At 39.9% G+C, this 26,131-nt stretch overlaps 1 protein-coding gene across 2 annotated transcripts in view; it reads left to right on the plus strand.

Moving 5' to 3' along the window:
* Positions 1-26,131, plus strand: part of SMYD3 (SET and MYND domain containing 3) — a 636,859-nt gene that overhangs the window by 288,665 nt on the left and 322,063 nt on the right. The window lies entirely within an intron of this gene.

The following is a 26,131-nucleotide window of genomic DNA, read 5'->3' on the forward strand; positions in this document are numbered from 1 at the left end:
CATACAAAAGAATATTTTATTTTATAACCTTTCCTACAACATACCTAGCAACTCCTAATCTACGGCCAAGCAAATACTAAAGTTTCAATAAGCATCTGTGATGTGCGGGGAGAGGAATTTCACCTGTCCGAGGAGTCTGGCATGCTGGAAACCTTGCAGTTGGCTGCAGGTAGGTGACACAAATAGGGGTGTCTGAAGGGCATCAGGGTCATGTCCTGCAGCTGCCAGATGTCCAGCAGTGTAGTCCGTGGATGTCCTAGTGGTGTCTTCTACCACCAGAACGCTGATGTTGTAGGCTTGCACCAAACTGGAAATCGGGTCCGGTTTATTTGCGGGATTCTGTGCATTCAGCAAGTGAGTCAGCGTAGCCAACAAAACCCCACAGTGTATACTTGAAGTATGTAGGGGAGCAGGACAGGGCAGATGGAGTTGGATTTAGGGAAGAGCTCAGGCAAAGTACGTATGATCTTGGTTGCCGCCAGGCCACACCCCTATTAATCATATTTTAATATTACAGTTTTGTAAAACCATTAATTTTTTGATATGTTATATTTTTAAACTGATGTTTACATTATCATACAGCTTTACCAATTTGGCAATGGGAGTAATTCAGAGTAGAATGCAAGCGTAAATGTAATTTGAAGTTTGAAAAAGTTGAACATAAGTGAATGTGTTAGTACGCCATGTTCAGAGTTAAATATGCGTCCAGATCTGAATGAGTACATACCAACCATACCAACATACCAACAGACACACCCCTAAGACACTTGCAAAATGTACAAAATCCTTTTTGTTTTATATGTTACTGTTTTATATGTTACTAACTCAATTGCTATGGAACATCAATTAAACTTGAATATCCTGGCTAATACCGTTGTAGCAGCTTCCCATCATGCATACAAAAGAATATTTTATTTTATAACATTTCCTACGACATACCCAACAACTCATAATCTATGGCCAAGCAAATACTAAAGTTTCAATAAGCATCTGTGAATCATTTGCAAACCTCGAATTACAAGCAGTTTATCATCATCATCATCCGCTACTTAAACCTGACCAAGACCACCTGCCATATCCGTGAATACATCCCAGTCTGAGTCTGTACCCAATTGCTAGAAAACGATTTACTGTACATTGCCTATGTTAGAACACCCCTTCCCACAGCCTCTTCAGTCGTAAGCACCAAAAAGTCACAGGTCTGAATAGCGGTAGTTGCATATGTTCACTTTCTGAGTATGCACAGGGCAAAACACACAAAGATATGCTATGCAAACAGACATATATCTCTTTTTGAATCAGACCCATTGCTTTAAGTTTCTGACTTCCTTCTCTGTTAGCTTTCTTTACATGGTAGAGTTGTTTATTTGCACACTGATACAGCTCTGCACATTTGTTACAATTGTATCCCCAGAGCAGTCTTTTATTAGCCAAGAGCAGCAAAATAAACAACTCTTTGTAAATGACATAAAGGCCTTTGAGGAAAAACAAAAAAACACAGGACAGAAAAAAGTTAAACAATTGCATTTTATTATATTTGCAGTGGCATATACAAATCAATGATTAAAAAATCATTTTAAGATTAAAACCCTCTTTCAGAAATATATACTTTTTTTAAATAACCATAATTAATTGGATGTACCATTTTAGCTTGTTCTACCTAGTTGTAACTTTAATTAAACAATCCAAAAGGATTTTAGACAATTTCAAGCTAAAATATTGAATCTTGGCAGTTATACCAGTGATATACATTTAATTCTATTTATGGGCACCTTTGTGATCTCTGTACCAATGCTATTTTCATCTGAATGAAATGGAAAAGTAGGTTTTTGCAAAGACTGTGTACACATCAATACAATTATCATGCAGATCACATTATTCACAACCGCTTGTGACTAATGCAGATATTGCAAGAGTGTGTATGCTCCACGATCATGTTTTATTGTACCAAAACACATCACATCTTGCTTCCTAAATATCATGATCAGCAATGAAATGATGTCGGGTAAATGTGGAAGTGTATACACACTCATGACCAGCAGTGTAGGCAGATATCTGTAGAGTGTGTACAGATTCAAGATCTTTTCAGCAGCTTGTTATGAGAGGTGACTATAACAGATCTGAAGGTAAATTGTGTTGCTGTGTACACATGAGTGGGCATGCTCATCTGGACTTTCAATCGTTGGTGAAATCGTATAGATGTGTACCCAGTATTAATTTTTATCGTTTTTCAATAAACATTGTCTAAGAGATGTATGTGGTTCCAAAGCACAAACAATTTATTTAGCAAAAAGCAAAAAGGTTTAACAGTTCGATAAACAAGTACAATACAGCCAATACCAAAAACATACATACGCCCCGCCCCGCTGCACTCCACTGGTACCAGCTACAGTCCTTCAGTCCAGAAGACTGGTCAGAGATGACTATTTTAGCTGTTCCCAGGGATCTGTATATATACACTCAGTGATACAGAGAAAACAATACAGATGATGTGGCTTGCTTCTATAGGTCCAGGTCCAGTGTAATGCAGGTCATAGGCCAGTTCAAACAACCCCCTCCAAGGGTGGGGGTCAACATTCCAAGGGTGGGGGGTTTGCTCTCCAGATGATGATTTCGATTTTCCCGCCCAGAATCCAGTTTAAACTAGTCTATCTACACTACACATACAATATCATTCTAATCATTTATTTCCTACAATCTATAACTACCATACGCAATATGCGTTCTGTTTGGCGATTGCATCGGATGACTGCAAATAAATTGGGGATTAGAATGATACTAAACATGATATGTTTCCTGTAACCTGAACCTTAAATATTACTAAAGTGTACATATAACCTTATAATATATATAGATATAAACCAAATACCATCTGCTCATAAACGACTGTGAAATGGAACCATTATGAATATGAAATATATAAATAAATGAATGTGCGAGTGTATGCGTTTGTGTTTTAACGTGCGATCGCGCCTTTACACATAACACGTGGTGTACAGATTGTAATCCCACGGTAAAACAATATTAATCAATATACTTTCTTGCATCCAATTATACAACTTCGACACCATCTTAAGGCTGCAGTAAGAGAATTCCTGGTTACTGGGACAGAATATTTTATTTACAGATTGCCGTACGTCATTGTTCGTGATCTTTATAAAACCCAATCAAACAATGCAATGTGTTTTGGTACACATGATTGTGGGAGCATACATACTCTTGCAATATCGGACCAAACAGTCGTGTGATCTGCACAATAATTACATAAGTATGTACGCAGCTTAAGTCAGCCTGTTGACTGCAGAGATAGTATCTCTGAAGGTACCATTGTAAGGTATTTGATATATTTGAATTTATGGCTTGATACCATCAGCTTGCAATGTACACCAATATATCAAGCGACAAAATTCTTGTTTGGATGAGATTATGTCATTTGTAGTACACACTGATTCATTAAGGAAAGTAAGGCAAAAGTTTTCTGCTGGAGAAACCCATGTTACAATGCAAGGGGAGAAAATTATTTTTTTATCTTGCACATAAGTTAAATACTGTCTGTTTTTTCATGTAGCACACAAATACTTGATAGCTTATTTGTGCACTGAAATTTATAGTTGAACTAGGACATGTTCTACCCCAACTATAAATCTGCCATCACATTTTAAATTTACCCCCCCCTTCAATGCAACATGGTTTTGCCAAGGTAAAAAGTTACTCATTTTGTTTGCTTTACTTTCCTTAATGAATCAGGCCCACTGTGTTTTCCAGCACCCGCAGGCTCTTTATTAGTGATGCCCTTTTGCTAAGTGTTTTCTTTCTTTAATCAACTGCCTTTGTATTCTCTGATTGCAGACAAGATGCATTTTTCACTTCATCTGTATATAAATGATTAATTACAAGTATGTGAAAGAACCTCTTCTAAGTATAGAGATGCACATGTAACATTATTTTAGCTTTGAAGAATCATAACCATTGCAATAACTATAATTATGGACAGTTTTGTAGGATTTGTGCTGTGGGATTCTATGGTATCTACATTTATTAAATAAATCCCACATTTAACTGAAGTACAAATAAAATATCAAAATATAATGTTAAGATTTAAACAGTAGTAATCTTTTCTTATGAACCTCCAAGCTATGAATACTTGGTCTGCATTCATCATTATATTAGTATTAAATGCATAGATTCTGTGAGTTATTTATTAACAATGCAAAATTCCAGAGAAACACATTCCTATTTAGTCTGGTTGCTGTCGGCTGCACATTTGCTATTTGTTAGTAACAAACCGTTTGTGACAGTACAATTTCATTTATTTATTGCAGCTGTTTTTGACATCACAACAGCGGATTGAGACCTATGAATTTTAAGTGTTTTGTTGCCTTTTTATTTAAGTGCAGAATAGGCATCCTGACAAGCCCAGGGGAGGCGAGCTCTGTCTTTCTTATATTAAGCATATTTGATCACTCAAAATGTGACAAATCTAACTTAGAAATGAAATCCCGTTATGAGCTGTCCATACTCTTTATGTATTTGTGTCACGAGCCGCGGCGGTATGCCGCAGCATCCTGGTGTGATCTAACAGCCGGACGCGTGCATTAGTTTCAACGCACTGTTATTCTTCCTTGGGCTTATCTTTGTGGCTTAGAGTAGGAAGGTGTAGGGACATTCTCCAACACCAGGGGGATCTCTCCTATGATTTAAGTTGGTTCATTTATATATGTATACATGTTCCTGGTTTATGTTATTATCTATGCCAGTTCTAAGCTAGTAATTAATTAGCAGCCTCCTGAAGTTGATTGTCAGCCCTGTCCTCCTCTTTTCTGATTGGCACATTAAAGTATTTAAAGCAGGGAGGGCTTAGCCTTACTGCTGGTTATAGCGCTTACTGACCCAGTTTGCTGACCTGCTCCTGTCTGTTGGATTCAATCCTGTGGATACTCTGCCTGTTGGATTTCCTGTTGTGACCTTCTGCCTGGACTTTGGACTCTGCCTGTTTGCCTTTGCCCCTGACCCTTTGGCCTGTACCGTGGACTCCATACTTTGCCTGTGACCCTGACCTTTGGCATGTTTACGGACTACTCTGCTTGGTTGTGACCCTTGACCTCGGCTACCATCTGACTATCCGCTTCCTTCTTTTCAGCCTCCTGGCCTGCCGCTACGGGCCTGTATAACCAACTCACACTACGCCTGGAGTTAAGTCCTGGGGTCATCTGAGTACCGGTGAGCATATAAAGCTCTAAGGGAAAGGCGGCTGCTATAGGTAAAGACCTCCGTCATCTTGTTCTGTGAGTTGGTGATCAGACTGTCAGCCTAACAATTTGTCTGTGTCATTTAGAAATCTGGTGTACCATAGTCCCAGTAAGTATAGCTCTTGGACCAAATGAAGATGCCAAGTGAACCCAATTATATGGGAGGGAAGGCGGGTGATAATGTTCATTGAGATTCTTTATTGTATGCAGTCAAATATTGCCTGATTTTGACTTACTGCATGTAGCACCTAAATACTGGACAACTTTACTTTTGAGCGAAGACGTGCTGTCTCCCATTTCTAAAACTGTCCACGCATTTGAAATCTTTCTCATACACCTCAATCTCAATTTTGCATCTTGACAAAACTAACTAGATTTACACCTAATCCTAAATGTGGTGAGCATGGAATTGTATGTGCTGAGACTGGGGTTGTGAGTGATGTGCACAAGATTGTAGGACTGTGCGTGTTGGGATTTTTGGCTGTATGTGTTGGGCTTAGGGTTATATGTGGTGAGCATGGAACTATTTGTTTACATTGGGGTTGTTTATGTGGCTATACTGTATATGATGGACATTCTAGGCTGACTGGTGCATGCAAATATATGTCTGGTTTGGAAAAAATAATTACTTGCAGCATAACTTCCAACATTTTATTTCTGGACAGCAGGACAGGGCGTGTAAACACATCACGTTGGGGGGTAGCCATGCCCCCAGAAGGCTGTCTAATGCTGTAAAGCACTAAGCTGCCCATTTAAAACCTCCCTTCCCTTCCAAACACTGCAGCACCTGGTGCTATGCAGACAAGCTTTGAACGGAAGATACCTCCCAATGTTCCCACCTGCGGGACAAACATTTCCCCAGTTAGGGCAGTGGGACAGAGCGCTAAAATCGTAACTGATTTGTCGAAATCGGAACTGTTTTCAGGGCTATTCTGTTGGAAGGGAGGGTTAATGTTTAGCTACAAGGTGGGAAGATATTGTTACAATTAAGCAGAGTTGGCAACTTTATGAAGTGGCTAGTATAAAAGTGGGAGTGGCGCAGTGAATCTCATCATTTGACCCCACCCACTTTGCTAGGAAGTGGGAAGGGTTCTGGAGGACTTCTAGAATTTGGGAGTCTCCCAGAAATTCCAGAAGAGTGAGCAAGTATGCTATTAAGGGTGGGGGCAGTGTATAGTTAGAAGAAGAAGGGTGGCAGTTACTGATACATACCTAACGTCTATCATATGCTTGTTAAGCGATTGCTGAAAATCACTTGCAAATACTCACATAATATCCTGCAATTTTTGAATTGTGTATGCTTGATAGTTGGGTTTGCTATATATAGTATTTATTGTTCTTCTCAAGGATACAGCTGCTATGGGGTCCACAGCTGAGTGTGGGCTTCTTCTCTGTCAAAACCCCATGTGTATATGTGAGTTTTCATCATTGGGTGGTACATGGGGCTCTTTACAAAATGTTACTATGTGGCCCACATATTTCTAATGATGCCCCTGTTTCTGCTGTACCATATACACTAATTAGTATTTGCTCTGTGCTAATTGCATTAATTTATTGCATGATATTGCAGTAGTATGCTTTGCACTAAATATGTTCTTTTAAATTGTTCCACGCTCTCAAAGAGGCATATTTATTAACTGAAAAACAGCAGTAAATATGTCTGTTTTTGCCATATATTAATATTATCATAGATTTGTAAGGCGCCACAGTGCTCCGCAGCACCGTACATTAGGGAAGACAAGGACATACATAAAACAGGAGATACGTAAAACAAGAACAGACAAGGCAGACAAAATGAATGGAGACATGAATACACAGGGTATGGAGGACTCTGCTCATTAGAGAGCTTACATTCTAAAGGGGTAAGGTTTATTTATAGGGTTTATTCCTATTTATTAAAGTGTAGCATCAGCGGTGACTGTCACTGAGTATCACTAGGGGTAGATATCGCTGGGGCTCTCTGGTAAAGGCTTCCCCATGTTTTGCAAGTATCACCGCTGTACTCCTATCACTGCTGCCATCTCAGGGAGGCGATTGCAGCGCTGAGAGGTGCAAGAAGAAATGCTTTATTAGTAGAATAAAGACTTTTGTTTTTATATTAAAATAATTAGCATTATTAATTATTTATTATACTTTGTGTGAACCGGCTCTCACATGCTCCCTGCACTAGCCTAGTGAGCGATAAGAATACTGTTACTACTGTCAGCCAGTAACAATTTTTCCATAAATCGGTATGACTAACCAGCAATAGAAAATCTACTCTTAACTCCCCGGCTTAATAAATGGACACCTAAGTATTAAGTTGCTTGGTAATCTGTGGTCCAAAAAAGGAGGTTATCTTCCCCAACCAATTGTAATGTGTAGTTTTTGTGTTTACTCATGTAAAAGAAATCTATTTAGTCTTACTCTTTGAACACCTGTTTTCATCAGCATTTATGTGGCTATTCTCCACATGTATGTCATTGAGGAAACACACAGATTAATAAAGCCACTGACACCAGAATGATGCCACAGCCTGTAGGTGTGTGATTATTGTTGGGTTCCTGTGTTAGAACTTCAGCGTCTCTCCTTAATGACAAATAGAGTACTGTAAAAGCAGTGGAAGTTGATTAAGACAGGACAGATGGAGAAAGTTTATTTATTTATTCATACATTCATTCCACAGTCTACATGTTAAAATGCATTTTGGTGGAGAACTGCTTTAAAGCTACAGCTCTAGACAATGGGAAATATCCTGTACCAGTGGACATTATTTGTAAAATCATGGCAATCAAGTTACATATAAAACATTTGCCACTACTTTTAACTCCAGTATTAAACTAAAAGTAAAAATAGTGTTGTTGTTTTCTTGTTTTGTTAAAGAATATGAAGTCCATTTGTTTACATGCCACCTGTCACACGCCGGCCCCGCGGACGGGCACCAGTGGTGTTACCTTCCTTCAATAAGCAGTGATTCCGGTATCCTGAACACACCTTTGGATGCATCTACCATCTGTTTTGCACATGTGCAAACCTATTCCCCTCTCTCATAAACTTCTACTTGTTCCCCATTGGTCCTTGCATTTTGGAGCACTATTTGAACCTCCCACTTCCTCCTGTCCGATGCCTGTTGTTCGAGTTCATTCACTGTCTGTAAGGATCTGGCTCCCTTCGGTCTGACTCTCCTGCTGTGCTCTTTTAGTTAGTTAGTTACCATTTACGGACCAGCTATTCTACTTCGCTACTGCCTCTATTTGAACTGCAGCTGTGCCAGTAATTCACCTGCTGTTGCTCTGAGTTACCATCTTTGGATCAGCTAAGTTCTACTCCACTACTGCCTCTATTTGAACTGCCGCTGTACCAGTAATTCACTTGCTGTTGCTCTGAGTTACCATCTTTGGATCAGCTAAGTTCTACTCTGCTACTGCCTCTATTTGAACTGCCGCTGTACCAGTAATTCACCTGCTGTTGCTTTGAGTTACTATCTTCAGATCCGCTAAGTTCTACTCCACTACTGCCTTTATTTGAACTGCCGCTGTATCAGTGACTCACCTGCTGTTGCTCTGAGTTGCCATCTCCAGGTCAGCTAAGTTCTACTCCGCTATCATCTCTATTTGAACTAGAGATGAGCGCACTCGGATTTTGTGAATCCGAGCCCACCCGAACCTTTCCGATCCAAGTCGGATCCGAGACAGATCCGGGTATTGGCGCCAAATGAAAACTTGAAACCGAGGCTCTGAGTCATAATCCCGCTGTCGGATCTCGCGATACTCTGATCCTATAAATTCCCCGCTAGTCGCCGCCATCTTCACTCGGGCATTGATCAGGGTAGAGGGAGGGTGTGTTAGGTGGTCCTCTGTCCTGGTAGATCTCGTGCTGTGCTGTTTAGTTCTGTGCTGTGCTGTTTAGTTCTGTGCTGTGCTGTGCTGTGTACTGCAGTATCAGTCCAGTGGTGCTGTGTGCTGTGCTCTGTCAATTTTGAGTTCAGTGGTGCTGCTGGTTCCTGTGCTGTGTCCTGTTCAGTCCAGTGGTGCTGTGTCCTGTGCTCTGTGCTTCTAAGGGCATAGTTATTTCCCCATTATTCCCAAGTGTTTTAAAAAATAAAAAAAAGTTATTAAAAAAAATACCAAAAAATAAATAATTTAAAAAAACATTAATTACAACAAAATTTGCAAAACCAATCCTGCAGTATAAGCCCATTGGTACTGCAATATTACCAAGTTCACACATTCAACAGTAAAAGTCCAGTGGTGCTGTGTGCTGTGCTCTGTCAATTTTGAGTTCAGTGGTGCTGCTGGGTCCTGTGCTGTGCCCTGTTCAGTCCAGTGGTCCAGTGGTCCTGTGACCGTGCTCTGTGCTTCTAAGGGCATAGTTATTTCCCCATTATTCCCAAGTGTTTAAAAAATAAAAAAAAAGTTCTAAAAAAAAATACAAAAAAATTATTTTAAAAAAAATTAATTACAACAAAATTTGCAAAACCAATCCTGCAGTATATAAGCCCATTGGTACTGCAATATTATATTACCAAGTTCACTGATTCAGCAGTATAAGTCCAGTGGTACTGATATTACAAAGTTCACTGATTCAGCAGTATAAGTCCAGTGGTACTGATATTACAAAGTTCACTGGTTCAGCAGTATAAGTCCAGTGATACTGCTATTACACAGTTCACTGATTCAGCAGTATAAGTCCAGTGGTACTGCTATTACAAAGTTCACTGATTCAGCAGTATAAGTCCAGTGGTACTGCTATTACAAAGTTCACTGATTCAGCAGTATAAGTCCAGTGGTACTGCTATTACTAAGTTCACTGATTTAGCAGCAGTATAAGTCCAGTGGTACTGATATTACAAAGTTCCCTGATTCAGCAGTATAAGTCCAGTGGTACTGCTATTACAAAGTTCACTGATTCAGCAGTGTATAAGTCCAGTGGTACTGCTATTACAAAGTTCACTGATTCAGCAGTATAAGTCCAGTGCTACTCTCCTGTGCCGCATATAATTTTTAAAGGCTTTGCCGAGTGTGTGTGGCTTAGGGGTACGCTCTCTTGTGCTACATATAATGGAAAACAAAAATTTGGAGGACAAACTAGGGAAAGATCAAGACCCACTTCCTCCTAATGCTGAAGCTGCTGCCACTAGTCATGACATAGACGATGAAATGCCATCAACGTCGTCTGGCAAGTCCGATGCCCAATCTCCTAGTACAGGGCATGCAAAATCCAAAAAGGCCAAGTTCTCAAAAAATAGCAAAAACAGAAACTTAAAATCATCTGAGGAGAAACGTAAAGTTGGCAATATGCCATTTACGACACGTAGTGGCAAGGAACGGCTTAGGCCCTGGCCCGTGTTCATGACTAGTGGTCCAGCTTCACCCAAGGATCTAAGCCCTCCTCCTCCCCCCCCCCTACAAAAAATTTAAGAGAGTTATGCTGTCAGCAACAACAACAAAACAGCAAACAACTCTGCCTTCTAAACAGATGACATCACAAATCCCCAAGGCGAGTCCAAGGGTGTTGTTGGTTGTGAACCCTGACCTTCCCATCACTGTACGGGAAGAGGTGACTCCATCCAGCATTTGCAGCATGCCCTCTGCATATGCTGGAAGGATCACCTACAGTCCAGTTACAGATTTGGCTAATGAAGGTGTGAATGTTGTTCACCGGGAGGAGGATATTGATGTAGCTGGCGCTGAGGAAGATGTTGATGATTATGATGCAGACAGATACCAAATTGCCTTTCTCAATTTCTATTTATATTCTAGATTATATAACGGCTGAATAGTTTTCTATTTTACTCCTAGTGGAGAGGGGATCTGATGCAGACAGATACCAAACTGCCTTTGTCCATTTCTTTGTATATTCGAATTTCTAGCTCTACAGTCTATGCAGGCTGCTTTATTTATATTCAACTACAAGTGTAGGGCGGGGGGGGGGGGGGGCATAGATAGCCACCAAAGTAACGTGGTCCATTTAATTTCACTTTCTAGCTCCACAGTCTGTGCAGCCTGCTTTTTGTTATCTTCAAAGTCTTTATATTTACAAGCCTTGCAATCTAAATTAACTAGAGGTAGTGACGTGGTAGAACTCCAAAAGGCAGTTTGGAAGCCCCTGTACAAACTGGCTCTATTTTTTAACTGAGTTGTCCCCCCTCCAGTGTGTACTCGGAAAGAGTTTTTAGTGCAGCGGGGAACCTGGTCAGTGAGCGGCGAAGGAGGTTGCTTCCTCACAACGTTGAAAAAATTATGTTTATAAAAAATAATAATCAATTCCTCAATGAAGTACAGCACTGCCCTCCAGATAGTACAGAGGGACCTGTGGTTGTGGAGTCCAGCGGGGACGAATTGATAATGTGTGAGGAGGAGGAAGTACACACTGTAGGGGGAGAGGAATCAGAGGTTGAGGATGAGGACGACATCTTTCCTCAGTAGAGCCTGTTTAGTTTGTACAGGGAGAGATGAATTGTTTTTTTGGTGTGGGGGCCCAAACAAACCAATCATTTCAGCCACAGTTGTTTGGTAGGCCCTGTCGCTGAAATGATTGGTTTGTTAAAGTGTGCATGTCCTATTTCAACAACATAAGGGTGGGTGGGAGGGCCCAAGGACAATTCCATCTTGCAACTATTTTTTTCGCATTATGTCACCATTCAACAGTCGTTTGCCATGTTCAAAAAGTAAAAGAAAATGCCAACAAATTCAATAAATGAAATCAAAAGTTAAATGCCCTGTCATTATTTAAAACAAGAGGTTTTGACGTGCTAGAATTAGTGTAGTGTTAAGATGTTATAAACACTACACTTGGAACTTGGAGGAGGTATTGTGGCCCCGGTATCAAATTGGGTACCGGGGCCACCCCAATACGCAGTCCAGATACTTGTTTGGTGGAATTCTGACCAGTTGAGGGTGTATTTATTTTATTGTGGCCCCGGTATCAAATTGGGTACCGGGGCCACCCCACTACTCAGTCCAGATACTTGTTTGGTGGAATTCTGACCAGTTGAGGGTTTTATTATTATATTGTGGGGGCCACTCTATACCACACTACCACTCTATACCACTCTATTTAATACTTTAATTATATTTAATACTTTAATTCTATTACTAATTCCCATAAAGAGGAACTGCCGCTTCTATTTATTTAATACTTTAATTTTATTAGTAGTTACCATAAAGAGGAACAAATTAAACACATTTTACCAAAAGTATAATATGACTTACAAACACTACACTTGAAAGATGAAATGAAAAAGTCAGTCTTCATTGCACGACTATGTGCAACAGGGACAGTTTTTTGGTTTACAAAGTCAACCAATAACACTTCGACCCTGTCCGTCTTTAACATACTTGATGGGATCTCAATGATGAATGCTCTGTACCATGGTTGGAGGAGGTATTGTGGCCCCGGTACCAAATTGGGTACCGGGGCCACTCCACTATGCAGTCCAGATAGAGGTGTATCAGATATTAAACAACGTTGACTGTTGCTGCAAAATTTTTAAATAATATTGTGGGGAACACTACACTACGCAGTCCATAAACTTTTTGGGTGGAATTCAGACCCGTGGAGGGTTTTTTAATTATATTGTGGTGACCACTCCTCTACACAGTCCAGGTACATTATTGGTGCGAATCATACAAGTTCAGGGTTTTTAATTTATATTGTGGTGATCCACTCCTCTACGCAGTCCAGGTACATTATTCGGTGCGATTCATACCAGTTGATGGTTTTCTTATTATATATATTGTGGTGACCCACTCCTCTACGCAGTCCAGGTACATTATTGGTGCAAATCATACAAGTTCAGGGTTTTTAATTTATATTGTGGTGACCCACTCCTCTACGCAGTCCAGGTACATTATTCGGTGCGATTCATACCAGTTGATGGTTTTCTTATTATATATATTGTGGTGACCCACTCCTCTACGCAGTCCAGGTACATTATTGGTGCGAATCATACAAGTTCAGGGTTTTTAATTTATATTGTGGTGACCCACTCCTCTACGCAGTCCAGGTACATTATTCGGTGCGATTCATACCAGTTGATGGTTTTCTTATTATATATATTGTGGTGACCCACTCCTCTACGCAGTCCAGGTGCATTATTGGTGCGAATCATACAAGTTCAGGGTTTTTAATTTATATTGTGGTGACCCACTCCTCTACGCAGTCCAGGTACATTATTCGGTGCGATTCATACCAGTTGATGGTTTTCTTATTTTATATATATTGTGGTGACCCACTCCTCTACGCAGTCCAGGTACATTATTGGTGCAAATCATACAAGTTCAGGGTTTTTAATTTATATTGTGGTGATCCACTCCTCTACGCAGTCCAGGTACATTATTCGGTGCGATTCATACCAGTTGATGGTTTTCTTATTATATATATTGTGGTGACCCACTCCTCTACGCAGTCCAGGTACATTATTGGTGCGAATCATACAAGTTCAGGGTTTTTAATTTATATTGTGGTGACCCACTCCTCTACGCAGTCCAGGTACATTATTCGGTGCGATTCATACCAGTTGATGGTTTTCTTATTATATATATTGTGGTGACCCACTCCTCTACGCAGTCCAGAAAGATACCTCGTTGCAACGTTTTGGACTAATAACTATATTGTGAGGTGTTCAGAATACACGGTAAATTAGTGGAAATGCTTGTTATTGAATGTTATTGAGGTTAATAATAGCGTAGGTGTGAAAATAAGCCCAAAAACTTGATTTTTGAACTTTTTATGCTTTTTTCAAAAAAAATCCGAATCCAAAACCTTAAATCCGAACCAAAACCTTTCGGCAGGTGTTTTGCGAAAACAAATCTGAACCCAAAACATTACTGAAATCCGAATCCAAAACACAAAACACGAGACACCAAAAGTCGCCGGTGCACATCTCTAATTTGAACTACTGCTCTGCACTACTAATAGGGCAGCCTCTCTGCTACTGCGTCAGTACTTCTCTGAGTTGCCATCATCTCTCCTCTGTGTCGGGCTCCGCCTACTACGCTGCCAATACTCATCCAGGGGACCGCGACCTGCGGACTAGGGGCAGCAAAGTCCATACCCTCTTGCGGGGGTCACTGGCGAACACCACATACCCGTTAGACTCCGCACCCCTGAATGAGCAATATCATCTGGCAGCTACAAGGGATCCACTAAATATCCATAGGATCTGTGACACCACCATTTATTGACAAATTACCTTCATTTTAGAGAATATCCCTCAATATATTCAAATACAAATCAGGCTGTGATATAAGAGAGCCTTAAACTTAATTTTGATTTAAAAATTAAAAAAATCCCATTTTATGTTTATTTGCCTCTGCGAGGAATAAACAGGAAGAAAGCTGTATTCTCACTTGCAAGTATTAGCCTACAGATGTGAAGAAGGCAATTTAGAATATTTATAACACTGTTTTTTTAATGAGACAATTTTTCCTGGACATATTGTTCTTAGGCAGCAATGCTTTCATGTAGATTAAAAGAGAAATATGATACTCATAAGTCAGCAATATCCATAACCATCTGTTTGGCTGTAGTCAATATTGTGCTGTGGTAGTTAAATGTTGAGCTACATGTACTAAGTGAGTAACACACACACACAGGTTTCCTTAAAATTGTCATCTGTGACTAACACAAAAAACATTTATTCCTTTGAAATTTGGTACATTTTCATAACCTGAAGTACCAACATAAAAAATTTAGTTTTTGGCAGAGGCAGATTTTCATTGAAGAAGGTCATGTCACGACTAGCTATGCAGAATATACCTCTCAGAAGGTGACTACTGTCATATCTGTAGTACTGTGCCATTCCTCTAAACATCATTATTATTATTATTATTATTATTATTATTATTAATAATAATAATAATAATAATAATACATTTATAAAACACCAACATATTACACAGCATTGACTATAATATGTATAGTAATATATATGTAATATAAACAAAGTATGTACAATGGCAAGAAACAAGGTCCTGCCCATATGAGTTTGCAATCTAAGTTGTGTAGGGAATAATTGATACACAAAGTATCAGAATAACTATTGTAGCTGTTGGTAGGGAATGTGTATGGCTACTGTAAGGCAGAAGCATTATCAGTCACCAATATTAAAGTAGCCATTGGTGACTGTCATTTTTGTGCAGTTACTGGTGGTCTGGCATGATTGGACTGAGGAGAGACAGTGGAAGTGAAGGCATAAATGATGAGTTGATCATTGTAGAAGTCTTATGACAGTTAGCTGCTGGCCTCCTTGACCGTCACAATTTACATTAACCAAAGCTCCTTCCTGTTCTGCAGAAGGCTTTCACTTTTGTGCTACATGGGTTGCGGTTATCCTCCAGCTTGGAGAAGCTGTATGCCTTGTATATTTGTTTGGCATCGTGCTCACTGCTGTACATAGAGCCAGAATACTTGTTCTCCAAGTTTGCAGAATTTCTGTTGGCTGCTGTATAAGGGTACCTAGAGGAGGAACCACTCTCACGCTATTGCTGCAACACCCCAGATACTCACCTGATCCCAAGGGATGGCTAAGAGCCAATGCACTCAAATGAACCACTCCTGATCACCTGCTCTGCATGCTGTGAAGGTACAATTCAAATTAGTGTTATCCTGAACCTGAACCACCGTTCGTGCCTTAGGGATTTAAGGCACAAGCCGCAGCCAAGGGAAATAATACCTGAGCTTTTAAGACTTCTAACTGTATGGACAGATGCTACCCTACTGTATTCTGCCCTCATCAGTATAGCACAGATTTGGGGGTTTCCAGAAGCCTACCTTCAAGGTGGGCCTGACTTCTGAATCCAATTGGGGAAATTTACCTGCACGCAAGCGCATATGCAGCTCTTGAACACAATTAATGAATACACCAGATCAGGGGGTCATACAAGGCCTATCTACTTTTTCCTAAATTGTAATAGACCGGGCTCGGTCTCCAAGCTCACTTACCTCTCAACTGTCAACAAGCTAGTCCTGGAATTGCTGCTACAGGCCTTAAGCCTGACAAATACTGTTAAAGGCCTAGAGCCTCCCTCAGGGTACCACAGGCCTTAAGCCTGAATTTAATATATGAGGCCAACAGACTAAATGCTCCTAATCAGCCCTAACTGCACTGGGACCTTGTGAACCTCTACTGCCTAATAGACCTAGTGTGCCGACGGCCTGGTGTCCTTGAGCAAAGAAACTACATTTTTAATATTCCTACTAATGGTGTAAGGGTCTTGTGCCCTACAGGTGGTGCCAGAGCCTTGTGCCCAAGTGTATAAAGTAAAGAAAGAAGACAGAATACAGGTGCCGGCCTGAGAGAGATGGGTGCCTCCTAGGGCAATACCTCGCTCTGGCGATATTCAGGTGTCTGTAGCTGCCTCCGGCATCAGTCTTTCTACCGCTCTGTCCTCAATGCTCTGCCACATCGATATCTTTGACCCCGGTGTCTTCCTGGCAGGGTTGCTCTCAGCCCTTACAAGGGTTCCCTGCACTGCTCTCCGACACTTGATCTTCTCTCTTGATCTTTGTGGGCGTCCCACAACATCCTTCTCTGTTGCTCTCCACAGTCCGATTAAAAATGGTGCCAGCTGTGGCAGCTTAAATAGTTGCCGGCACGCTGAAGTTTTTTTGGCATTGGTGGCAAAAAACTCAGAGGGTCGGAGGTAAGCCCTGATTTGGCTCTTGGTCCTGGGCATCAAGGAACTGGCAGCAAATCCGGATTCGCTGCGGCCATCACCGGGGAGTCAGTGACACGCCTAGGGGGACCCACTGGACTCTACACACCCAGGTGAGTCCCGTTGCGATCAACTCCCCACAGCTGCTGGAACCAAGGAGACCACCAAAGGAGTAAAGATATAACAATAGCAATGACAGTCGAACTCACTGGGTCCAGCAGCTGAACTAAGGTAAAAGTCCAGTAGATCTTTAAAACATCCTTGTCTTTGGTGTGATGACAATCGATGGCACTTCTCTGTAATTTCCCACTGTCATTACAAGTTTAACTGGTTTATATTTGTGAAAAGCTAATTATGTGGGAGGTAGGGCACAGGGCTAAAGTGCAACCGTCACTAACTGCCATCTAATGTAGGCTAATATTTCTCAGTATTATGAATTCATCAAAGCATATTCTCCAACTATCATGTTTTTTGCAGGACAGTGTCAAAATTCAGTGGCGCAAAATTGTCTGGATTCCAGATTTAGTGACCAAGCTCACTAGGGGCTTTGTCTTGGCGGATTGAAGTGTGGACTGGGATGAGTGTATCAACATATCCTATATTGTCCAGATTTTCCCTTTGGAAAAAGGCTTGATGAAAACATCCCTGTGGTTCGTTGCTGGAGGTTCTCCATCTGATTTACCCCTTCTTTTGTTTCACATGGACACAGTCTCTTGTGTGCTACTACCAATGTGTAGTCAAAATATAGCCAAATTACATTAATCACTGTTTCTTTTTACTGTGTTAGTTTTGGCTTTTACAAGGAACTTGTTTAACAATCAAATGCTATGCTATGCTATGGCATGACATGTCCAAGAACTACTTAATTGGAGCCAACACAACACCTATTAGTATGAAATGTTTGCTGCCATCTGCTTCCTCAGTGAAGTTGTTGGCTTTGTAACATTAGTTCAAATTCTGTCCTGTAATTTGACTTTCCACTCAGAGAAGGTGAAGTATGGAGTTGTTTAAACAATTCTCCCTTTTTTCCAGTAGACTTGGAGAAGAGGATGCTCCATATGTTCTCAAATTTATTTGGGTCCCTATTCAAACACATTTCAAATGTGACAGAATAGCCTGTTTTTTGTTTTTTTCAGCTTTGGTGTTATTTGATTTGACTACTGATCTATTATAGGTAAAGAATAACAGGCTGGTCATGAAAATTGTTATCTGCTGTATTACCTCTGCTTTCCCTCTCCTCGTATGTACTCCAGGACCAACTTTATGTGCATCTTAGATCCTTCACAATAACTAGGTTCAGGACACTCGAGGGCGTTGTTGTCTGTCATATTAAAGTGAAATCCATTTTATATGACATTTTTAGGGTCACGTTCAGGGTTTCAATTGGGTTTTGGAAAGACTAAATTAGCCACAAATCCATCACTGCCCTAATTTTCCACCCTAAACCAACTCCAGACTAGTGTTTGAAACCCTAGTCTGTACCTAACCCCCAAAAATTATTTGTATGCTATATTGTACTTTAACAGATGTAATTTGACTGGTTTTGCTCTCCCATTGCATACAGTCAGTACTCCTACTTTTATTACTAGGCTAACCACTATTAACCTGAAAATAACTATTATAATTAACCTAAGCTAACAATTGGGAAAATGACCCACCAAAAAACTATCATGCATTTTTAAATGAACAAATTAAATGCATTTCCTAAACGTTTCATTTGTTTCTTTCCGTATGGACTGATTTTTTTCCCTACCATGTCATGTATTAGTGGACCTGTTTGTTCCGTAAATTCATCACTTTATAATAAAATAAAAGTATAATAAAAAAATGTGCATAATGTAAAGAGATATTGATTTTACACCATCTGGAGATTTATGCCAATAATTGTGCATAGAATGTAAATAAGCCAATCGGCAAGGATAAATAATGTGGATGTGTAGCATTTCAACCACTGAACTGCAACCTTGTGAAAATTTTGTGTTTTTAAAATAAATTAATTCTACTTTGAGAGATGCATTTGTCCCTGAAGCGTCAAGGTGTAGTGCTTTAGTTAAAGACCAACTTCTAGAACTCATTGACTAAACATATCCTGTTGTCAGGGGAAAGTAATCGATCAGCTGCTTCATACCAGCAAGTACACAATATGCCTGATAGCCATCTGTAATAGAAACTCAGCTGATAATGAATGCTGGGGCTTTCTTAAAATGTTTCCCCATAGTGTGATTACTGACAGAAGGTATGAATGTGACACACAGTTCATCTGCGCAGTGGCTTTCAATTTAAACATTATTTTTTCCTGGCATAGATCTAAATGCAGGAACACAAAGCTGCCAATGTCACATTGTGTTCCTGAGCCTTCAAATGTTTTTGCAAAGTGGCTATGATTTAGTTGCTGGAAAATTGCCCTTGTATATTATATCAGATTAACAGTGCAAAGTTTTCCCAAAAAGTCTAATTCAAAACAACGTGTGGTACATTGATTAATTGGGTTCTGCCATTCCCAAATTTGTTTGCTAACCTTTGGTTCTACAAAATGGCTAAGAATAAAATAATGCAGTTATAGCACAATCCTTTATTTATATGATCCATGACACATCCTTACAAATCTAGTGCATACAATTATGTGTATGTATATGAAATAAAAACACACATATAAAGTCACTTAATAGGTCGTTGGGCCTCCACTTGCAGGCAGTATGACCTACACTACAGGCCAAAAGTATGTGAACAAGCAGACATTACATTTATGCGTTTGTTGAACATCTCATTCCAAAACCATGGACTTTAATATGGAGTCAATGCCCTGTTGCCCCACTTACTGCTATAGCAGCCTCCATTCTCCTGGGAAGATTTTGGAATATGGCGGTAGCCACAAGAGTGTAATTGAGGTTGGGCATTCATATTGTGCGATAAGGCCTGACTCGCAGACAGTGTTCCATGCATTTTATAATGAAGATCACACTTCTTCCCAAATTTGTTTCACATAGAAACTGTAGCATCTGCCTCTGGAAAGGCTATGATATGGAATCATGTCAAGGTAGGAGATCTTGGGTGACTGCCATTAACACAGAAAATAAGGAAAAACCTGGAAAAAGCTGGACTTGCCTCATTGTTGTATTCAGGCCTCTTTTATGTATGTCCAGCTAAATGGAACCCCTTCTGTGAACACCAATTTCCAGGCTACTCCTGCTTTTCACCTATTCTTCCCCTTTTCCTTAGAGCTAGATATGCTCACCTGTACTCTGTTGCCCTTAGGACTTCTGAACAGTTATTAGTGTTCACCACTCAGGGTAAGAGTAATGACAAGGCAAGGTAAAACTATCAAGGTTAGGGCAGAGATGAATTGGTGTCTAGGGTGCAGGCTAGGTAACAGCTGAACGGTCATACAGATAAGAACTGCATGGTGGCTAAGTGGTTAGCACTTCTGCCTCACAGCGCTGGGGTCATAAGTTCAATTCCCGACCACAGCTGTATCTGTGTGGAGTTTGTAATTTCTCCCCGTGTTTGCGTGGGTTTCCTCCAACACTCCAAAAACATACTAGTAGGTTAATTGGCTGCTATCAAAATTGACCCTAGTCTCTCTCTCTCTGTCTCAGTCTGTCTGTGTGTGTATGTTAGGGAATTTAGACTGTAAGCTCAAATGGGGCATAGACTGATGTGAATGAGTTCTCTGTACAGCGCTGCGGAATCAGTGGCGCTATATAAATATATGATGATGATGATGATAAAAACTTCACAGTTACGGAATGCTGGTGAAAATCAACCAATGAAGATATTTTACATAAGAATTGCCACATTTTAATACTGTATGTCTTCTCTGTATATGTGACACAAAGTACAAGTTCACACATATAAACCATATTTATTCTAATAGTTATAGACAGAAAATCAAAAATAATATTGTTACTCATAAGTTGGTTCCAAGAACATAGTGTCCCCTTCTCACTGCTTTTATTCTCCCCCATCCTCTACTCTACTCTCATTGCTTTTTTTCCCTTCAGGCTGTCTCACAATGTTCTGTACATAGGATTTGTTTATAAATCTAAATTATATACAGAAAACTGAAGAATGTAAAAAAAAAAAGGACAACTGTGAGCTCAGAATATTAAATAACCAATTTATGCATTAAAATGGATAAACACTATTTTGGATCCCTTTACCAGTGATTTACCATTTAAATGTTACTCTCAAGTTACTTAATGACATTAAGCTTCTAACTTCTAATGAGGTTTTCTTTTTCAATATTGTAAATTAGTTCAGGGCAGTACATGTTCATGTTCATCAACCAGTTATAAAATAAATCCGAGAAGTTAAACATATACACATATAATGGCACTACCTTATATTTCATAATACGTTTATCATGACTATGGGCTAGATTTACTAAGCTGCGGTTTTGAAAAAGTGGGGATGTTGCCTATAGCAACCAATCAGATTCTAGCTGTCATTTTGTAGAAGGTACTAAATAAATGAAAGCTAGAATCTGACTGGTTGCTATAGGCAACATCCCCACTTTTTCAAACCCGCAGCTTAGTAAATCTAGCCCTATGTCTCTTAAAGGCTCCAAAGAATTGCAGAGCTTTATGAGTTCTTTGTCCTAGTAGATATTTTATTACATTTAAAGCTCTTGGTTTCTCTCCATGTCAGTGTAGCTAGTAGGTAGAAAGAAATCACTGGCAGGTCATTGCAGCAATTCCTCCCAGTAGACTTTACTGCTAAGTCTGGACAAGATGCTCTAAAGTTCTCCAGTCGGTTGGCTATAAGCTTTTGTGAAGAGTTTGGTAGAAAGAACAGCAGGAACGTTTAGTGAGCATGCCTTATTGTTCTTTTAAGATATACTGTGTTGAAGTGTATGGTTGTGAATGTGAAACCTGTGCCCCAAAATAAAGAAGTCATAAGAAGACATAATTATATTGAACTTTCTCTCACTAACATTTTAAAAATAGCACTCTTATGATCCTGAACAAATTGGAACCATAATGCCACCATATTATCTTACAGCAAACTTGTAACTTGTAATATTTTTATGTATCCAATGAGTTTAAGCAAGAAAACTATACTGTTTCAATTTTGAAAACACACTTATCCAATAAGCTAATACTGACACAGAGTATCAGCCCCTCTCATTATAGACATATAGCATGTGAAAGTGCACTAGGGACTTGTATCAAATGAACAGTCATGTAAACTTTTAAGGGGGAACGGGGTTCTACTTAGCTTGTGTATATAGATGTCATTCGCATAAGCTAATATTACAATTTTTCAATAACGCTATTTTGTTTTGCAGTTTTTTCGTTAACCAAGGAAACTTTTACAGACAGATGACCTAGTCCTAAGATTAAATTAATCTAGAAAAAGAATGGTTATAAGTGGTAAACGCAAATACTTAGAAGAAGTGTATGCAGAATAATGCAGAATCACCAGCAAAGCCAACTCAAGATTTACCTGAAACAAATGCAAATAGTTCCAGTTTAGGCAACACACCTTCAGACAGCCTGTATTTCAGATGGGCTCTTATGAGTTGGATTATTTCACACAACTGAGCCAAGATTTATCTCAAGCGTACTGTTCTCTGCGATGTCTAGAGCGCATGCGCGCATGTGTAGATGATTCAGCTGTCTTTATTTTTGTAAGAATGTATTTTGAAGTCATAAAAAAACGAATTCCATAGTAATTATGTGTGGTACTTAGCCGTCTGTCAAGTAGAATATCTAGAGAACAGACCTACATCTTGGAATTATTGAATATATTGCCTTTGGCAATATGTTAAGTAATAAAATAATATTCAGCTCCTTTATGACATCTATTTTTAACTAGGTGTCAGAAACAAATCCCACAGTTATTAGATTCATTGGGAGCGAACGACAGACACATTTATTTCAGATATTTTATAAATCTTGAAAAAAGCTTTTAGAAACTCTTATAAGCAGGTGTACTCGTGCTGGAATGAGTAAGTCATTGAGCTCATTCTTAATTTAAATGTGTAAACGAGTACTGCTAATTCAAGCAAGACCATAAAATATTCCAATGCTGTTGAGCATTTTGAGTTTTTATATTAATGCCATAATAATGACATGCTTGCAGGCTCTGGTTTCTTTAAAACAATTATTATACATAAAAACTAGAGCATTTAAATGTTCACTAGTTGAACAGCCCAGAAATAACACATTTAAAATGTTTTGCTATCGTTTAATAACTGAAAAAAACCAAGTCTTGCATGCACACATTGGGCCTGATTCATCTAGGGACACATGCTGAGCGCAATGTGTGTTTTTTTTTAAAACGCACGTAAATCGGATATATGTATGCCAAAATTCAACAAGGAGTGGATGTGATGATATGTGTGGTGATGAATATGGGTATAGCTACGCTCTGCTCTACTAGACAGGACATTGCAGGATACGTCCAATATGTATGTGGAATATAAAGTCACAAAAGAGCGCACATCACAGTAAGAAAAAACGTTTCAATTATTGTTAATGTTAATAAGACATTAATGACAAAATATTAAAATATACATTTTTTTCATAGCCTAGATTTACTTAGATGTTCTTAATGTCAACTTTACATAAAATAAATGTTTACAGTTGCTCCTGATTGCAAACACATGTTATAGCATGCACACACAGCACATCTCTAGTAATTGGCAGTTAGACTAACTGGTGCAAGAGATAAGGTTGAGAAATGGAAACTGCTGCGTACGTTTGAGACTGGCATGCCCTTGCTGTACATTTACTATGGGCAAATGTCCCTTCCCCGCCCCGTTCCTCTCAGAAATTGAAAGCTGTAGTAAGTGTCCTTTGCATTCGAACATGAGTTGAACGTTGCTGTGTTCTGTGGCGTATGAGCAGCAATTTATCAATAAAGATCTTTAAGTTGGAGTTTTCATTAGGTTAACCTGGGTCTGTAAGCAGGATGTCTTCAGAGTAGAGGCAGAGTAACATTCTATAATCTATCCTCTACACAAAGATCACTGCCAATTGATTGTATCCTAGCAATGCTTCTTCAAACACTGGTTATAGCACCAGGGTCCATTATACACTATATGGACAAAAGTATTTGGCCACACCTGTTAATTATTGATTTGAGGTGTTTCAATCAGACCCGTTGTCAGAGGTGTATAAAATCAAGCACCTAGCTATGCAGTCTCCATTTGCAAACATTTGTGATACATTTGTGATTGTTCTAAAGAGCTCGGGGACTTCAAGTGTGGTACTGTGATAGGATGCCAGCATTGCAATAAGTCAGAGATTTCATCCCTGCAGGAAATTCCACGGTCAACTGCAAGTGATATTATTATAAAGTGGAAGTGTTTAGGAGCAACAGCAACTCAGCCACAGAGCGGAAGACCACGTAAAATCACAGAGCAGGGTCAACAACTGTGCCTTAGCACCATGTGCTAAGGCACATGGTACGTAAAAGTCGCCAACGCCCTGCTTATTCAATAGCTGAAGAGTTGCGAACCTCCACTGACATTAATGTAAGCACAAAATCTGTGCAGCGGGAGCTTTATGAAATGAGTTTCCATGGCCGAGCAGCTGCATGCAAGCCTGACATCACTGAGACCAATGCCAAGTGTTGGATGGAGTGGTGTAAAGCACACCGACACTGGACTGTAGAGCAGTGCAAACATGTTCTGTGAAGTGACAAATCACGTTTCTCTGTTTGGCAGTCAGATGGGCGAGTCTGGGTTTGGTGGATACTGGGAGAATGTTACCGGCCCGACTGCATTATGCCAACTGTGAAGTTTGTTGGAAGAGGGATAATGGTATGGGGCTGCTTTTCATGGTTGGGGCTAGGCCCCTTATCTCTTAATTCTTCAGCATAGCAAGTCATTTTGGACAATGCTATGCTTCCAATTTTGTGGCAACAGTTTTGGGACAGCCCTTTTCTATTCCAACATGACTGTGCTCCTGTGCACAAAGCAAGGACTACAAAGACATGGTTTGATGAGTTTGGTGTGGAAGAACTTGACTGGCCTGCACAGAGCCCTGACCTCAACACCATCGAACATCTTTGGGATGAAGTGGAACGGAGATTGCGAGCCAGGCCTAGACTGTGATAAAGACATTAGTGTTACACAACATTGATCAATATTGGGCTCTGTCTTTTTAAATCTTTTTATTATGTGGACTGTTAGGTCCAGTTTAATGTAGAGAAATGTAGGGTTTTGTACCTAGGCCATGGTAAGAATGATGCTAGGTACACATTAAAATCAATACAATTGAGGAAAGTGAGATGGAAAGGACTAGCTGACATAAAGCAATATAACAGTATACAATGCCAGGCAGAGACTGTATCTGTAAATAAAATCCTGGGATGCATAAAAAGGGATAAATGTATGTGATGCAAACATATTATTATCATTGTATAAGGTACAATTTAGACCATAGCTTCAATATGGGGTACAGTCAACTCATTATAAAAGCATTGGAACTCGAGAGGGATCAGAGGCAGACAACCTCATTCATAGAGGGAAAGAAAGGATGTAGCACATGCTCTTGTGTTTCTAACTCCCATTGTCCTATAGATTGTAAGCTTTCGAGCAGGGTTCTCTTACCTCTCTGTCTGTATGTATTACCCAGTATTGTCTTATTAATGGTTGTTCCCAATTGTAAAGCTCTACGGAATTTGCTGGCGCTATATAAATAAATGTTGATGATAATGATGAAGGATAATTTTTGTAAAAAAATTGGCACCTTAGTGGTGACCTAATTGTAACTGCTCCATCTGTCCCTATCCCAGCACTTCCAGTTGGCAGGTCACATGATTCGCCTGTTGGGGTGGCTATCTTGTATGCCTAGCCCTATTTAGATGCTGCACTGACACTCAGCCTGTGTCAGTGCAGCGTAGTTGCTGTGCGTCTGACCCCTGCCTAGTCTGTGCTTTTGCCCTGCTCCCTGTGAGTGTTTCTCTGCCTGGATCTCCTATGTACCGTTCCTTGCCTGTCTGATTCTGAGCTGCTGCTGGATATCCTGTGTACCGAACTTGGCTTGCCTGACTACGCAATGCTGGATCATTTGTGTACCGAACTTGGCTTGTTTGACTATGCATTGCTGGATAATCTCTGTACTGAACTTGGTTCGTCTGCTAACACATTGCTGGATCACCTGTGTACTGAACTTGGTTCGTCTAAATACGCACTACTGGATCACCTGTGCACCGAATTTGGCCTCTCTGACTACGCATTACCTGACTACTCGTGTACCCAATCCTAACCGGTTAGTAGCTCTGTGCCAAATT

This window comes from Mixophyes fleayi, chromosome 3 (assembly GCF_038048845.1).
Source record: "Mixophyes fleayi isolate aMixFle1 chromosome 3, aMixFle1.hap1, whole genome shotgun sequence".
Lineage (NCBI taxonomy): Eukaryota > Metazoa > Chordata > Amphibia > Anura > Limnodynastidae > Mixophyes > Mixophyes fleayi.